We start from the raw sequence: 14,457 nt of genomic DNA, 5'->3' as shown, positions 1-14,457 counted from the left end.
GTAATTTATTTAACTTGATGATTTGAAAGGATTGTAAAAAGGTTCATTCGGGCCAGTCTAATAAAAGAAATCAACCAAGAACCTGCGTAAACGAATGAGTAAACAGAACCTTCCTCGAGTATTTACAGAACAACGTTTAATTTACTGTCAAGAACAGCTGCAGCTCAGAAAAAGCCATGGGTTTAATTTGCCCTTTCACACACTAAACATTTGCATTACCTGCTTTTTTCAGCAAAATTCACTGTAATCCAAGTACTCAGAAGAAGAGGTGAACCAGTTCAGAAGGCTGGAAGGGTTCTATAATCTTGGGCTTCCTTTAGTTCACTTTCAGGCAGATAGTTTACCAAAGGAAGAAATTCAGCACCACTACACCTCTCCCTGGGACAAGACGCCCTACACAGATCGGTGTGAGGGTAAACTGTAAAAACCTCAAACAAGTGACAGAACCATAGGATGAGCGCGAAAGATCTGCCCTGATTAAGATATCCAGACACATGATAACGCCAGTCTAACGTAAGAAAAACACTGACAAAACCGTGTTCATGGGAGGCTATCACAGAAAAAAAGCACTGATTTCCAGAAACAAAACATTGTTGCCCATCTCAAGTTTGCAGGAGACTTTCCAGGATGTTCTGAAACTCTGCTGGAAAAATATTCTCTGGACAGATGAGATGCAAAAGAACATTTTGGTAACATTACATTTCTCTGACAGTGGTATTTCCCCCTAAAACTTAAAATTCAAGTCATAGATACTTATTTTTTCAAAATATCTTTTAAGATATCTTCTTTTGTTTGCCAAGGAAGAAGAATAATGTTCTGCATTATTAATGATCTTGGAAGGTAAAAGCATTTGTTCAATAAAGATATGAACACTCTGAGACCATATTTAAAAAACAATTCCTTCAGAAATCAAGATATTTCCAATGGATTGGCAGGTGAAAGCATTTGTTCAATAAAATATGGCACTGAAGAACATTTTTAAAGCACATTTTCAGAAACAATTCTTTCAGAAATCAAGATATTTCCATTGAATTGGTAGGTGAACGCATTTATTCACTAAATTATGGCACAGAAGAACATTACGAAACTAGATTTTAGAAACCATTCTCTCAGAAAGCAAGACAATTCCAATGAATTGGTACGTGAAAGCATCTGTTCAATAAATGCACTCTTAAAAATAAAGGTGCTTCAAAAGGTTCTTCAAGCGATGCCATAGAAGAACCATTTTTAGTTCCACAAAGAAGCATTCAGTCAAAGGTTCTTTAAAGAACCATCTCTTTCTTACCTTTTTATAATCTGGAGAACCTTCTTTCGCCACAAAGAAGCTTTTGTGAAACAGAAAGGTTCTTCAGATGTTAAAGGTTCTTTATGGAACCATTTAGACAAAAAGATTCTTCTATGGCATCGTGAAGCACCTTTATTTTTTAAGAGTGTATGGCACTGAAGAAAATTTTGAGACCATATTTAAGAAACAACTTCTTCAGAAATCAAGATATTTCCAATGGATTGGCAGGTGAACGCATTTATTTATAAAATATGGCACAGACGAACATTATGAAGCTAGATTTTAGAAACCATTCTTTCAGAAGACAATTCCAATGGATTCACAATGCATAGGTGTTATTTGAATGAACTAACTGAAAATCTGTATCTTCAGATAATGCATCTGATGGTTTCCCCCATTTTTTACTATGTAAAGAGTGTCATTTCTCCATGGATGCTACTAGTTTCAAAGGCAGAGCTGGGATTTCTTCCACACGTTTTTCACACAGTGTGGAGACAGAAAAATGCTTTTGTTGATCCAGTCTTACCTATGGAGTCAGGGCGTCGCCTGGGGCCCCATGGCCTGTTTCAATAGGTCAGACATTCCAGCATCCGTGTTCTTTTGTGAACTCCAGCTCAGAGGCTGCAGTGGCCTTTAATCCGAGGGTAAATCACCATAGACCGGAGTCCCACTTCCACTGGGGGATTTGGCCGATCGGGGGGTGATGAAGAACTTCTGTGCGAAGGTGGTCAGGCGAGTGATTCGTTTAAGTTATGCTGGGAGCGAAAGAAACAACAAACTCGACTCGCTGCCCTTGTCTGCCGTGACCCAAAGCCGTGGGGCAGCACTCGTTCCCAACTCGTTTAATCTGTCACTTGTGTCTAACGTCATCTCAGAAGTTCCTCTTTTTCTAAAATTCCTCCTTTTGTTCCTCACGGCTCCTCTCATAGTCATGTGGTCCCATGATCTTATTCACTGTCATGGAAAAGTCATTGTCTTTGACATCTCAGTAGACACATATAAAGTGTTTTGCTTCAAGTAATCTCAAAATCGACTCATTTAGGAGGAACTTCTGAGACAAAGGTGATTGCTAATTCATATCTGAGAACTTTGTTACCTCTCCTGAGCAATAGAAGGATGCAATGCAACCTCTATAACATTTCCTCGCTTAAAATAGGACACAGGGTGGGTTGTGGTCTATATCTGTGGTTCCTCTGAAGTCAAAATGTTTGACACGAGCCCTAGATATTATTTTACCACAGAGGAATATGTTATTGTTTAGATGCTGATCTTAGTTTTTTTTTCAAACTTGTTTCTCCTAAAATCCAAGTCAATTGTTGACAAACGGCCAGCAAACAGAGAAATAAAATTAACGTGCCCATAAGCTCAGATCATTTAGAGTTTAATTTAATTAGAGTTTATATTGACTTTTTAAGCAGTTTGAGATGCTTAACTCTTAAAAAAATGAATCTTTATTGGAATCTCTGGAGAAATTTTCACAGTGATGCATATATAGAAGAACCATTTTTGTTTCTAGAAGCACCTTTCAGTGAACAGAGAAGAACCATTTGTGGTATGGAAAAGATGTTCTTCATTGAACCACTGATGCAAAAAAATTAATAAAAATAAAGGTTCTTAAAGTGGTCATATGATGCTGCTAAAAAGAACATTATTTTGTGTATTTGGTGTAATGAAATGTGTTTATGAGGTTTAAAGTTCAAAAAACACATTATTTTCCACATACTGTACATTATTGTTTCTCCTCTATGCCCCGCCTTTCTGAAACGCGTCGTTTTTTACAAAAGCTCATCAGACTGAAAAGCGAGGTGTGCTGTGATTGGCCAGCTATCTAGTGCGTTGTGATTGGCCGAATACCTCAAGCGTGTCTAGGCATGACGAAGCGGATATCGTCCTCTTTTGGAAGACCAAACAAAGTAGTTTCGCTTTCACAACGAAGCACACAGCGTCTTTACGACATGCCGGCAGCGTCAACAATACTACAGGCAGAATAAAAGTTACTCCTTCTTTCTTTGCGTGAACATTTGGGCGGCGTTATGCAAATCTTCCCACATAGTAAGGTAGATATGTGGGGGCGTGTTAGAACGAGCCGTTTTAGGTAGGCGTGGCTGACTCTTAACTTTTATAAAGAATATCTCTTTGGATTTGAGACTTTAGTCTTTGCAACTTTACAGATCTTCTTTATGCACCAAGAGCTTGTAACACTCCAAAGAGAACGGAAAAATTGAAATCGCATCATATGACCCCTTTAAGATTATTAAAACGTTCTTTTAAGAACTAATCGCCGAAATGTTCTTTGGAACCTTTATTTTTGAGAACTTGAAACTCTACACGAGACATTAGAGATGACTCTGGTAGCTCAGGAAAAAGTCTCCATTTGCTCTCAGTCTAGGAGGCACAGCTGTGATATTAAAGGTTTCATCTGTTAATTCTATTTCTTGTGAGCAGGCAGAAAGCGGTGAACGCCTTCATGAGGCTGGGAGAGTCTCTAGACCTGGCCAGGCCTGTTTGTCTACAGTCACATCAGAGGCTCCACCCAAGTGTCTCCGGCTGATGCAATGCGAATATAACCCGGTCTCAGCAGCATCCGAACACGACTGTGATACCGGACGCGCCCGAGGACATCTCCGTTCGTCTTCAACATTACTGTTAGTGTTACAGATTGTCGGCTTTATAAGTATTAGTGTTTCTATTTATGTTTAACATACTTGAATAATCTTAGGATATTTATTTATTGTCTACCACGGTACATTTCTGAAGGATCAATCGTGAAGTTATCGGTTTAGTAATTGATCAACATTCTTCACGACTTGGGAGGGTTTGGTCATTTTATTTGCATTCACAGCAAGGAGCTGAAGAAACGGATTTGTCTTTTTTTTTATTCTTGAGGTAAGATCTCATCCCGGTTTGTGGTTATTTAATGTTTCAGAACAGTTATGATTCCCTGACCTGGTTTTAACCTGGTCGCACTGTTCTTGGCGTTTATTGTTTATTTTATTATTTTTGGGTGGGTTTGTCTTCTGCCGTTTCTCGGCGTGACTCATTCGTGTTTCATCATCTTATTTCCACACATCGGATGCATGAGTTAATCAAACACACTCATACTTGCCTATCTCTAATTATCTTAAATATCGATATTTTAGAAAACGCTGTGAAATGCTGGATATATTAAATGAGATGATTTAAAGGGTTTTATTGGCGTTAAATGCGGGGGCGTCTGCTTCACACACACCGAGCATCTGCATTTTCCCTTCATTCTATCAATATTATCATTATTATTTGATGTGATGCAATTATTTAATATGTGAGTTTCCTTGTCACGGTCTAGAATGGTCATCAGAATCTGATTAAATGCGTTAAACGAGTCACCCAACAAGAATAAATACCTTAATTGGTTATGTTCCGAATATATAAATATAGACTGATGAGACGTCGGTATTAATACTTGATGACGATGCGGCGGACGCAGCGCGTGCTGATCTGTTGTCGGTGCCGGTTTGTACTTTTCCACTCAGCTCTCGGTGGGTCACGTGACCTGATCCCCGATTCCCCGGTTGCAGAGGCCCGCATTAACGATCCTTCAAAGATTTCGACTGTCAAATAATCATTATGGAGATTGCGTTACAATTTCTGCTTTATGAAACAACAAACAAATGTTTGCATAACATAGGTATATTTAAGGTAAAATGCGTGCAAGTCTTTGTTTATATAGGCTATATTTAACTAATTATAGTAACATGCAAAGTGTTTCTCGCTTGAGAAACTTACAGTACATTTACATTTGCAGTAAATATTCAAATATTTACTTATGAACGCCATTGTTTCCTCTTATGTAAAGATTTTTCTGCAATGCTGTTGTTGGTCTTTAGAGACGAACCAATTTATCAGCTACACAGAAAAGAGTGAATGTTGGTCAACGGTAGCCTATCAGTCAAACCAATTACCGGAGGATTTCTTTCACAAAACACCAAATTAAAGCCTGGTGGGTGTGTATGTCCCCCCAAAATACCCAATTTTTCACCACAATGGTTGAGCAAAACCGAAATCCTTGCATGATAAGGAGAATATGCCATTGTTTTGCATTACAGAATAAACAAAGCCCCTGCAAATAAAAAGATGAGTCGTTTTGAAGCGGCAATGAGTACGCAAGGTCTCTGGAGTATCTCACCAAAGTCTCCCTCAATGGGTAAAACTGGCTTCATTTGATCTAGACGAGTCACTAGTAGTCTATCTAGATCTAATGCACTGTGTTTACAGAATGCAATATACCAATGTTATAATGGCATCAAGAAAACTGGACATTTTAACATTTAGACTATTTAATAATAATTAATTTGGGTTAAATGCTTGCAAATCTTTGGTTAGGCAATATTTAACTAATAAAGTGCAAAGTGCTTCTCGGATATTAAAATATTAACATTTAATAACATCATATTTTGGGTCACATGAACCGATGCCTGTTTGTGGAGCTGAGGCGCGGCTCCGCTGAGCAATGTGTGAACATGGGTTTTTTTAAAACGATGGGGCGCACATTTGACGGTCCTTCACAGATATCGGCTGTTTGGTTATTTCTGGTTTTGAAACAAGAACAACCAAGTTATAATTAGACTACAATGAAAATGTGTTTTTAAATGATTCAGTAATGATAATATTTAGCTGATTTGAGGTGAAATGCTTGCAACTCTTCGTTTAGGTGATATTAAACTAATAAACTTGTTTTGCATTACAGAATGAGCAAAGCCCCTGCAAATACAAAGATGAGTCGTTTTAACATCGCTCCAGACATAGACAGCTGCAGTTCCAACAGCAACGAGTACATGAGTTATCAGGACTGCTCCACCAAAGTCCCCCTCAACGGGTAAAAACTGCTTCACTTGACCTAGACGAGTCACTGTTAGTTAATAAATCTTCTCTTATGTTGATCTAATGCACTGATGATGTGGTTACAGAATGCAATATACCGACGTGGACGCGGAAAGCCAGAACTTCCTCTCTGATCATCAACTGGGCAAGAAGAAATATGAAGCTGAATATGTAAGTGGTTGTTCTGGTCTGAGAGGTTTCATCAGATACTGCAGTTTTACACACATAAATCTCACTGTTCCTGTCTTTCAGAGCCCTGGTTCGGCGTCGTTTGGGATGTCGGTGTTTAACTTGGGCAATGCAATCATGGGAAGTGGAATCCTGGGACTTGCCTATGCCATGGCCAACACTGGCATCGCCATGTTTGTGTGAGTATCGTGCTTCTTTATATCAGTTTTAAAAATTTACATGCACATTTGCATGAGCTGATACCACCCTACTTTTCCAGTTTTAAAAGAGTTAGACGTGAGTTTTTGTAGTCTATGAACAGAATGTACACAAAGGTCCCAAAATGACCTGATTAGAATAATTAGTGCTGTTAAGGAGTACAGCAATTTTCCCCAGATTCTGTTCAGTGTAAATCTGGTGCAGCTGACCTGAGTCAGTCGGTTCGGCTCTGGTGCAGGAAGTAAATGCAAGTCGTGCTTCTTCTTAGTGTTTACAAACAAAGCCGTATGTGTTAATCTGGTGATAGAGGAGTTTCTGCCGGTTATGTAAAGGTGCTGCAGGTGGAGCAGTGCTGCATTTTTAAATGCCAAATCTCCAGGAATCCATCAAAGAACGACTTGCACAACTGAAATGGGATTTCCAGTGTGCACAGGAAAATCCTAATGACTTTAAACCAGAATTTGAGTCAGTACATTGCTTTGAGTCAGTGCATTGAGGAAAGCCTTTACTGTGCGGTTGAGGAATGAGTTAAATAGCAAAGATGTGACCGTCAGCTCCAGGCATGTGAAGTGGAAAGCTACTGAAGGTCAGGCAGGTTATAATGGGATCAAGCGAGCTCCAGACAGTGGAATGAATGAGTGTTTGACAATATAATCACGTCTAATCCATAGTCCCCTCCCTCTGTCATGAACACATGTGTGTTTGTGTGCATGTTCATAACGTGACTCCTTACAAACAGTCAATTATGTCCAGTAAGTCAATATGAGCTCTCTGTTTTTCTTAATGCATATTACTGGACTTTCTGTGCACAGTTTGTCTATTGTAATCTCTAATGAAAGTGCAGTTTTTCATATGAAAATGCTTTTTTTAAATGGTTAAAGAGAGCATTGCAAGCCAGGCGAGAGTTTGAGAGTGATTTTAATAATTCAGACTGTGTATTGTTCGTTTCTGCAGGATCCTGCTGGTCGCTGTGGCCATTTTCTCTCTCTACTCAGTCCATTTGCTGCTCAAAACGGCCAACGAAGGAGGTTAGCTTCTCTCTCTATGTTTCGATTTTTAACCGTGATAAGTATGAGTTTTAATGCTCTGCCCCCTCCGTCCAGGTTCTCTGGTGTACGAACAGCTGGGGTACAAGGCCTTCGGGATTCCCGGCAAACTGGCGGCGTCCTGCTCTATCACCATGCAAAACTTCGGAGGTACGACTAGTAATGTGAAATATAACACATTCATAAATGTGAGGACAAAATGTTCTTAAAGGAATGTTTATGGAACGTTCTTGTAACTTCATTAATATTCAATATACATTCTTGTAATGTTGAGAAAAAAAATTGTAGTTGATGAACATTCTAAGAAATGTATTTGTAACCTTTAATCACAACAAGATAGCTAGACATTTTAAAGTTTTAGAATATAAAAATTAAAGAATCAAATAATGCATTTTGGATAGTTGGAAGTTAAGACTTTTTTTTGTAACCTTTAAATAACAATATAATCAAAACAAGAAAACTGCATATTAATATTCTTAGAACATTAAACATAAATGTTCAAATCATGATATATTTTGGGTGAAAAAATGAGTAGAATGTTGCAAGAAACGTTTTTGTAAACTTTAAATAATGTTATAATCATGACAAGAAAACTCAATGTTTTGACATTTTAGAATATAAAAAAAAATAAAAAAATCGAAAATCGAGTTAATAGAGCATTGTAAGCAACGCTTTGTCACCCTTAAATAACGTTATAGTCACAGTTATAACCTAAACTTGTTACCTGGAATGTGCAGATAACAAGTGATATTTTGGTTTGGTTTAAGGCGCTAAAGTGTTTTTTTCAAACTCTCTTTCAATCCCAGCTATGGCAAGCTACCTCTACATCGTGAAGTACGAGCTGCCCATCGTCATTAAGGCCTTCTTGGACTCTAACGACAAGTAAGATTTCATTGATTGCCATCACATGAGCGTCCGTCTGGCTCTTAGATGATGTCCGGAGCTGTGCGAGGACTGGACAGCACAGGCCGATGCTGTTGTTGTTGGACTGGAATGTTTTCCAGCTCTGTGTAGAACAGTGTGAGCGCTTCATTGTACAGCTGTCCGTTCGGAGGGGGTCTGAACGTCTGTTCAAAGACGTCGATTGAGAGCTTTGTGACAGTGACCTAATGCAACAAACATTGTTGCATCAAAGATTCAGGCCCCTACATGGAGCCTAAAGACCCCTGCACACAAAGCCACATAACTGAAACCCGCTCTAGAGTTTTGTGTTTGTGAAACAGGATGTTGCAGAACAGCTGCGTGTCGTTTCCTCAGCATGCTAAAACTGATGTCTGTGGTGTTTTTTCCAGCTCGTGGTACACTAATGGAGATTATCTGGTGCTGATTGTCACTTTGGTCATCATACTGCCGCTCTCGCTGCTTAAAAACCTGGGTAGGTGTTCCCAAATGAAGGGCAAAATAATAAAAGTATACCCCAAAATAAGTAATAAAACTATATTTTGCACACAGAAAATTGAGCCCATTCTCTGTACAAGCATAAAATACTGTAATATATGCTTCATATTCTTTAACATTTTTTAGACTAATAAATAAAAATAAAATAAAAAATATATAAAAATAGAATACAGTTTTAGAAAAATTATTTATGTAGTATATGAGGCTCAAGCAACAGTTTTCAGATAATAATAAATTATTAATACAATTATACATAAAAGTATTACAATTAACAATTAATAATTATTTTTGTTATTATAATATGATAAAATTATAAATCAACACAATTATTATACAAATGAATGTAATACAATTATAGAAAACAAAGAAATGTGAAACGTGGCAGTTTTTATACTAATAAAAAACATTCAATTATTAATAAAATATTCAATGCAAATATTATAATTATTTATTACTATTATTACTATTAAAATGTTAAATTCTAAATATATAAAATTAGAAACAATGTAGGAGTTTTTGTGAAAATTATGAATAAAAAAATCATTATTATAATTAATACATTTTTATTATTATTATTATTATTATTATACAATTTGTGAATTGTCTATAAAAATAATGAAATAATATAAATATAATACAATTTTAGAAAAATTCTATGTAACCTATAAGTGGGTGACTTATATTTCAAAGTGTTTTTATCCTCATGGTTTGTGTTTTGTTTCAGGTTATCTGGGGTACACTAGTGGTTTCTCCTTGTTGTGCATGGTGTTCTTCCTGATTGTGGTGAGTACTGAGAAATTTGCCTTAAATTGCTCTTGTTTAACATAGAAATAAATACGCAAATGAAAGCTAGAGTGTCATTCCAGCTGCTATTGTTAGTCTGATGAGACGATCCCTTCTGCTTTTGTTCTTCAGGTGATCTACAAGAAGTTCCAGATCCCCTGTCCGTTACCGGAGAACTTCATTAACATCACAGTGAACGTCTCTCAGCCGCAGGTCAACACTACTGATGAAGAGTGCTGCAAACCCAAGTACTTCATCTTCAACTCACAGGTACGAGACGGATATTTGCATTCAGGTATTTACATTTGAGTGAAAGGAGTGTGTGGTGATCGAACTTTTTTGTTTTATCTTAGACTGTGTATGCGGTGCCCATCCTGACCTTCGCGTTTGTGTGCCACCCGGCTATTCTGCCCATGTACGAGGAGCTCAAAGAGTGAGTGCGACTTTAATGCTTCAATATAAAATACTTAATCGCTAGAAGTTGCATTTTGTGAGTTCAACCTTGCTCTTTCTCTAACCTCCTATCTGCAGTCGTTCCAGAAGGAAGATGCAGAAAAAATTACAATATTAGAAAAAAACAAAAAGTTTTTATTTAAAATGTAGGCAGGGCTACATTAAAAATGTTCATTTGGTTAATTTTTATTTTATTTTATTGTTTTAGTTATTGAAGTACCAAAATAACTTTTTTTTAAAATTACAAGTCTTTAAAAATGAAAATGAAAACAAAAAAATGTAAAAATAAAAACTAATTCAAATATGAATGAAAACTATAATCCCAACTAACAAAAATATGTTCTAAGAATATTTTGCTAAAGTTTACATTAAGTTCTGAAAATGTTATTTCTCAATGTTCTCTAAACATTCAAAATGTCATTTTTTACGTTTAAAAAAATGTTTATCCTTGATTATGCAAAAGTTAAGGGAACATTCCATTTGATCGTTTTGAAAACAATTATATGAATGTTACTTTTAAATGTTCTCTGAACATTCTAAAACGACCTTTAACATTTAAAAAATGTTAGACGAATGAGGAAAAAAACGCTCCGTAATTAATGCATAGATAATGTTTTTGTGCTAATGTTTTGAGAACATTATGAACACCAGATAACTTGGACGAATGTTTTATTAGCTGGGATATTATCTCAATGGTCTGAAATAATGCTTCAATTCTACAGTAAGTCTAAACTAAAGACTTTTTTATTCCGCAGAGGCCGTTGAACCCGAGCTCCTGCACACTTACTCAAAGGTCTACAGCTTTGATGTGGTGCTTCTGATCGTGCGTTTTGCCGTCCTGACCGCCGTGACGCTGACGGTGCCCGTGGTTCTCTTCCCAGTGAGTATTCCAGCACATTTACAGGTGTGGAAATATACGTAAACGTTGCTTGCAGCAGTGTTGACCGAATGTTTTTTTTAATGTTTCAGATCCGCACCTCAGTCAACCAGCTGCTCGGCGCCTCTAAAGAATTCAGCTGGCCACGTCACATCTGCATCACCGTCGCTCTGCTCGTCTGCGTCAACATCCTCGTCATCTTCGTTCCCACCATCAGAGACATTTTCGGATTCATCGGTAGGTGTGACACAGGAAGTGATGTCATCACGAGTGTGTGGCAGTATTATTGTAATAACATGTTTTATATTGTAATTTCATAGAGTTTATTTTGTAGTAATTTTATATTTCAATATTCTAAATTGTATTTTAAAACATTAATCATTAATAATTAGCATCATTAATATACTATTATAGTTTTTATTAATATTTTGAATTTTTATATAATTTCATTTCAATAAAGTTTTAGTAATTTTGTTGTGTTTTTGTCATTTCTGTTAGTTTTTATCTTTTTAAAAATACGTCTATATACTTTTTAGTAAACAAATGTTACCTAAATTTGACCTTGTCGATCTTCTAATAGGTTTTAAATATTTTATTTGATTTAATTTATTAATCTCTTTATAGTTTTATTTATTATTATTTCAGTTTTAGTTATTTTAGTAATAATAAATTAGAAATTTTACCTAGTCAACAAGCTGAAATAAAACCAGCTTACATTTTTTTTATATATGTAATTAAAAACTTAAATATATTTTTAAATAATATTTGTACAAATTTATTTCAGTTCATTTTTATTTTAATTCAAATAAAAAAATTTCGTCTCTCTGCAGGTGCATCCGCTGCTGCTATGCTGATCTTCATCCTTCCCTCGGCCTTCTACATCAAACTGGTGAAGAAGGAGTCCATGAAGTCTGTCCAGAAGATCGGGGTAAGGCATGATCTGACTGAACACATGTGTTCTTGACCTGCGATCGACTCAGTATGTCTCATCACACTCTCCTTCTTCTCAGGCGACTTTGTTCCTCATCGTGGGATTCATGGTGATGATCTGCAGCATGGCTTTGATCATCGCAGACTGGATCCACAACGCAGCATCTTCAGGCGAGCATGCTGATGGCCACTAGTGGGCGTGTCCTAACCCTGATTGACAGGCAGATGGGCGGAGCCGAGCCGCTTACACTGCAACTGAGAACTAGAAGAAGCTGCTCTATTTCCAGGGCAGAGCAAAGACAAACATCCCATTCTGAGAGAATGTCCTGAACTTTGTACAGTATGCTGTTAGGCCACACAGATGGTGATCCACTCGTATTGTTGTGCTTCTTTTTTTTTGGTTGATTTGGTTTTCTTTTGTGTTGTTCTTCCGGTACAGCTGAGTTTTCGGTGGTACGTCTCACAGGAACACGTGCATCATTCTCCGTATTCAGGTTAGGCGCTTCGTATTCACAACCAAAATGATTTCACGATCGACACTGAGCGGAGCGTCGCCTGCAGATGCGTGTTCGATCCGTTTGTACCTTTGCCAAAAATATCAGTGTTTGTATGTAAAAAAGCACTTACTCTTGTTCAACAAATGTGAAAAAAATGTAATTTCGCACATTTTGGCTATGCTCTAAACGCATTTGTTACGATGCCATTTACACTGTACTACTTGAGTCACCTTTACCTGTTGTGTAGATCTACTAATGAACAAATATTGATTTGTAGTTGTTGATTTCAGACAGGTGGAACGGCTGAAGGAATTTACTGTAACTTATTTAAACCCAGACGACAGCGATGGGTGCTTTACAGTCAACATGAGACGCAGCTCATAGGGAATGTTTTCTCAAAGTTATTAACAAACTTTAACAGAATGTTCATTCTAGTAACGTTAAAAGAACCTTCCAGTAACGCTAATAGAATGTTTGTTTGAGGTTCTCTGGTCTCTCAAAATATTAGCGTAAAAACATTATTTATACATCGTTCATAAATGCTTTAGTTGGACATTTATCTAGCATTTTTTAAACACTAAAATGCAACATTCTTTCAGAATTTTAAACATTATTAGAACGTCCGTTCAAAGTTGGATGATACGGTAACATTTTTTAAATGTTGCTACTTGTTTTAGAACGTTCAGAGAACATTCAAAAGTAACTTTCCCATAGTGTTTGCAAAATTGTAAATTGAATTTTCCCTTAACGTTTGCATAACCAACAGAAAACGTTTATAAAAATCGAAATTTTGAATTTTATCAAAACTACTCTTTTTATACACATTCTTGGTCTAATTATGAACATTTAAAACCATTGCAAAATATCTGAAACAACAATTCAACTGACATCACATCAAGACGATGTTTACCAATAGTTAAATAACTATTTAATCATAGTTTTAGACTATCGTAGGTTATTCAGCCTTTCTAAAACATTAATAAAAATGCAATAATAGCTAATAATGATTAGAAAAAGAGTCCTGTTTCACTCTGGAATACGTCACGTTAATGAAGTAAACGATTTGCTGGTTGCTGTTTCATGTCGACTTTAAAGCTTCACAGTATGATTGTCATTTGTTTTGCTTTGTAAACCGCAGAATCGAATGGCAGATCGTTGTTGCCGAGGGGAAATGAGACTGTTAGTGTTCAACTTGACTTACCGTTCAGTGTTTGCCATCGGCAGCTTGAAGTTATTCACTGAACGAGAGATAGACAAACTGACAGACAGAGGAGTGTGTGTCGTCCGCTAGTCAGCCGTTATGAGTGTTGTGAATGGAGAGGTCACATGACCACCATCACACACACACACACACACACACACCTCACTGTACTTCCAACAGCTAAACCTCATGTGTCATCATCCAACCTGTTACTCTCCAGCTGTTATTTATGGAAAAACATCAGTGTAATTTAAACTATTTTACTGTATTTATGTATATATATTGTATATATGTGTATATACCACAAAATGAAGTGTATATATGCTGTCATTTTTGTTTTTTCTCAATTTTGCTCAACATGTTTGAAATATGAAGATAGCTTTAGATGTCCCTCTGTGTGTTGGGGCCCCTGATCGGCCCCTCTTGATCTGCCTGTGAATGTCAGACTGAGCACAAGGTTCCTATCGTCTTGTAATCGGCCCCGACACACACACACACACACACACACCTTTTACATTACTACTAAAATGCTGTACTCAAACTCGAGAGGGGTGAAGCACTCCTCATGTACAAGAGTTCATTCCTGCGAATGATACGCTCTTGTTTCAATGAAACACTATGTATATCATGTAATTAATGTCTATTAAAGGTTCATGATAACCCATCCACGTGTCATTGATTTTATTTGATAGAAAACTATTCTTTCATATTGTTTAGACATGAGACTGGTCAAACACATT

The 14,457-nt window shown here is 36.8% G+C and overlaps 1 pseudogene; it reads left to right on the top strand.

The window, feature by feature from the left end:
• The first annotated feature begins 3,753 nt into the window (after positions 1-3,753).
• Positions 3,754-14,381, top strand: LOC107555898 (sodium-coupled neutral amino acid transporter 2-like; annotated as a pseudogene).
• The last annotated feature ends 76 nt before the right edge of the window (positions 14,382-14,457 follow it).

Source organism: Sinocyclocheilus grahami, unplaced genomic scaffold (assembly GCF_001515645.1).
Source record: "Sinocyclocheilus grahami isolate Dianchi unplaced genomic scaffold, SAMN03320097.WGS_v1.1 scaffold548.1, whole genome shotgun sequence".
Lineage (NCBI taxonomy): Eukaryota > Metazoa > Chordata > Actinopteri > Cypriniformes > Cyprinidae > Sinocyclocheilus > Sinocyclocheilus grahami.
This window is presented reverse-complemented; position numbering and strand designations above follow the sequence as displayed.